A 3,568-nucleotide genomic window follows, 5' to 3' on the forward strand; every position below is an offset into this window, starting at 1 on the left:
ATGATGATTGCATGAGAGCTTTTGAATTGTTGAAGCTCAAGTTGACAACTACTCCCATTATCACCGCTCTAAATTGGAATCTACCTTTTGAACTCATGTGTGATGCAAGTGATGTAGCGCTTGGGGATGTTTTGGGGAAATGTATCAACAATATTTTTCATCTGGTCTACTATGCTAGTAAGACCATGAATAGTGCCCAAGTAAACTATACCATACGGAGAAAGATCTCCTTGCTATTGTGTTTGCAATTGAGAAGTTCCGCCTGTACTTGATGGGTGAAAAAGTCATTGTCCACAAGGATCATGCGGCGCTTCGTTATTTTATGAGCAAAAAGTATTCCAAAGCTCGGTTGAAGAGATGGGTGATCTTGTTAAAAGAATTTGATATTGACATTTAACATAGAAAAGGGAGTGAAAACCAAGTGACAGGCCACTTGTCTCGTTTGGAGGATGAGGGGAGGCTGCATGATGGCCTTGAAATCAATGACTTCTTCCCCAATGAGTAACTTTTGGCAATTGCAATGAAAGAGGTACCATGGTTCACAGACTTAGCAAATTTTCTTGTGTGTAGAATCATTCCGGATGAGTTCTCTTCAAGCCAAAGGAAGAGGCTCTAAATAGATTGTCAAGATTATTATTGGTAGGAACCATACCTTTTCCGGATTTGTACAGATGGGTTAATTAGAAGGTGTGTACCGAAAGAAGAGCAAGGTGATATTATTAGGGCTTATCATTCTTCTCCATATGGTGGTCATCATGGTGGAGTAAGAACGGCGACAAAAGTGCTTAGTTGTGGTTTTTATTGGCCCACTCTTTACAGGGATGCAAGTGAGCTAATGAAAAGATGTGATAAATGTCAATGTGCCGGTCGAATCTCAAAGAAAAATGAAATGCCTCTCACAAACATTTTGGAGATTGATATTTTCGATGTGTGGGGCATTGACTTCATGGGCCTTTTGTGAGTTCTTGTGGAAACACCTACATCTTGGTCGCAGTGGATTATGTATCCAAATGGGTTGAGGCCATCGCTTTGCCCAACAATGAGGCGAGAAGTGTAGTGGCTTTCTTGAAGAAGAATTTTTTCACAAGGTTTGGCACTCCACGTGCAATTATATGCGGGGGGGGGGGGGGTCACATATTTGCAACAAGGCTTTTGACACTTTACTTGGCAAGTATAATGCTACTTACAAAGTCACGACTCCCTATCACCCACAAGCTAGTGGGCAAGTGGAAATTTCCAACCGGGAGATAAAGAGTACCTTGTCTAAAATAGTGAATGCTAATTGGACGGATTGGTGTAAGAAGCTTGATGATGCATTATGGGCTTATCGAACGGCTTACAAAATACCTATCGGAGTGTCACCATACCAGTTGGTGTTTGAAAAAGCTTTTCATCTTCTGGTGGAACTAGAGCACAAGGCAATGTGGGCTCTAAAGAAGTTGAATCTTGATTGGGATGTAGCCGCTAACTTGAGGGTTGCACATTTGAATGAACTAGTTCCGGTACCATGCTTATGTGAGTTCGTCCTTATACAAATAAAAGATAAAATATCTTCATGACAAATACATTTGGAACAAAGAGTTCAAGGTGGACGATCTTGTATTGTTGTTCAACTCAAGGTTGAGGATGTTTCCCGGGAAGCTGAAATCCAAGTGGAGTGGTCCTTTTAAAATTGTTGGTGTGACACCTTTTAGTGCATGAGACTTGAAAAACAAAAAAAATGAAGTATTCCGATTCAATGGTCACCGAGTGAAGCACTACTTGGGAAAGGTTGGAGATAGCCACGTGGTGGTAGTAATTCACTTCACTTGAGGGTATTTTGCATCGTGCCGCGACGTCAAAATTAGGCGCTTCTTGGGAGGCAACCCAAGTTCTTTTCTTCTTTTTTTCTTTTTTTCTTTTGTAGTTAGATGTTATTTGTGTTCTAACTTGATTTGAAGTGTGCTACGGGGATGAGTGTGACCTACAAGAAAGGCAGACAAAAATGTGGCTAAGTGTTAAAAATTGTGCGGACCGCACTTTATTTGTGTAGACCACACTTTATTTGTGCGGACCGCACATTTCTCTGTGCCATAGCAGAGGAGCATTGTGGCCGCACATTTCTCTTACAGACCGCACATTTGGAATGTCAAAATACCAACTCTCTGAAGTTTGATCTTGTCAGTGCGAAGGTCGATCTACGACCGCACCTAAAAATGTGCGGACCGCATATTGAAGTTCTGAGACAAGGCCATCCAGGTGAAAGAGTTCGGACCGCACATGAAAATGTGCGGCCACACTCGCTTCTTTCCCTTTTTCAAAATGTTGGTATAAATAGAGGAACAAGGCTCATTTCACACTTTTCCTTCTCTGAATGAAACACTATTGCTCTGTTGATTTTTCTTGGAGATTTTAACTGTCCACACGCATAACCATCTTTATTATTCACTCATTGCACTCATTCTACCTGGTATGCTTCAATTCATGTTAAATTTTTGTGTTAGTTTAATTTTTATATTTTTAGTTCTTTTTAGGCCATCTGTTATTAGAGTTCAATTATGTGTCCATACTGGAGTAAGTCTAAATTGGGTAAACTTAATACATGCTCTACTAGGGTTGAGTGAGTGCAATTTCATGTTTTTACAATGTTTCCATGTCTAATTGTGCGGGAAATTAAAAGACCTAAGCATGGAAAACCTGACTGTTCATAACTTTTGAAAATCTGCGACCGCACTTGAATTTGTGTGGTCTGCAGATCAGGGAATTTGGCAAACCAGTGCAGCAGGGATCTGCGGCCGCAAAGTAAAATGTGCGGACCGCAGATTTCCTTCTACGGCTGCAGATCACCTATTTCTCTACTATCAGAGACTCAACAAGTTTAAGGGTCAGAAGTGCGGCCGCAAGTTTAAATGTGCGGACCACATATTTCTTTCTACGGCCGCAGATCAGCCTATTCTCTGTCATCAGAGAGTTAACATTTTTGTGATTCAGAAGTGCAACTGCAAGTTAAAATGTGCGGACCACACTTCCTTTCTACGGTTGCACAATAATTTTTTGTGGACCACAACCCCCATCTGCGGCCACACATAAAAAATGTGCGGACCGCATATCCCTTTTACCTGCTGACATGTACTATATTCATACCCCACTATGTTCGTTGTTTCTCCCTTACCTACATAAGTCCTGAATATGTTGAAAAATGAATTGCAACTAACAATCCTCTTTGCTTTGGTACAGACAATAGTTCTGTCGAGAGGACGCAACGACACTTCAAAGGGAAAGGGTGAATCGTTCCGGGGTTGAGGTAGGTACCTTAACCCTTGGCCAGCCAAAAACTATTCGAAAGAAGGCCACAACAGCAAAGGGAGAGGTAAAGACCTCTCCGAGTCTAGCTCCTATGTTCTGTCTAGGGAAGTGTCAGAGGGAAACTCAGCCTTTATTCAAGAGGAGCGGACAGCCACACAGTCGAGGTTGCAGAGGAGATACCAGCTCAGGGATGAGTCGTCTTCATCTCAAAGCACCTCCGAGGGGTCGGAGAGTGCTAGCCAGGCTTCTAAGCCATCAGCTATACCATGTCCAAGAGGCACTG

This window comes from Nicotiana attenuata, chromosome 7 (assembly GCF_001879085.1).
Source record: "Nicotiana attenuata strain UT chromosome 7, NIATTr2, whole genome shotgun sequence".
NCBI classification, from domain to species: Eukaryota; Viridiplantae; Streptophyta; class Magnoliopsida; order Solanales; family Solanaceae; genus Nicotiana; species Nicotiana attenuata.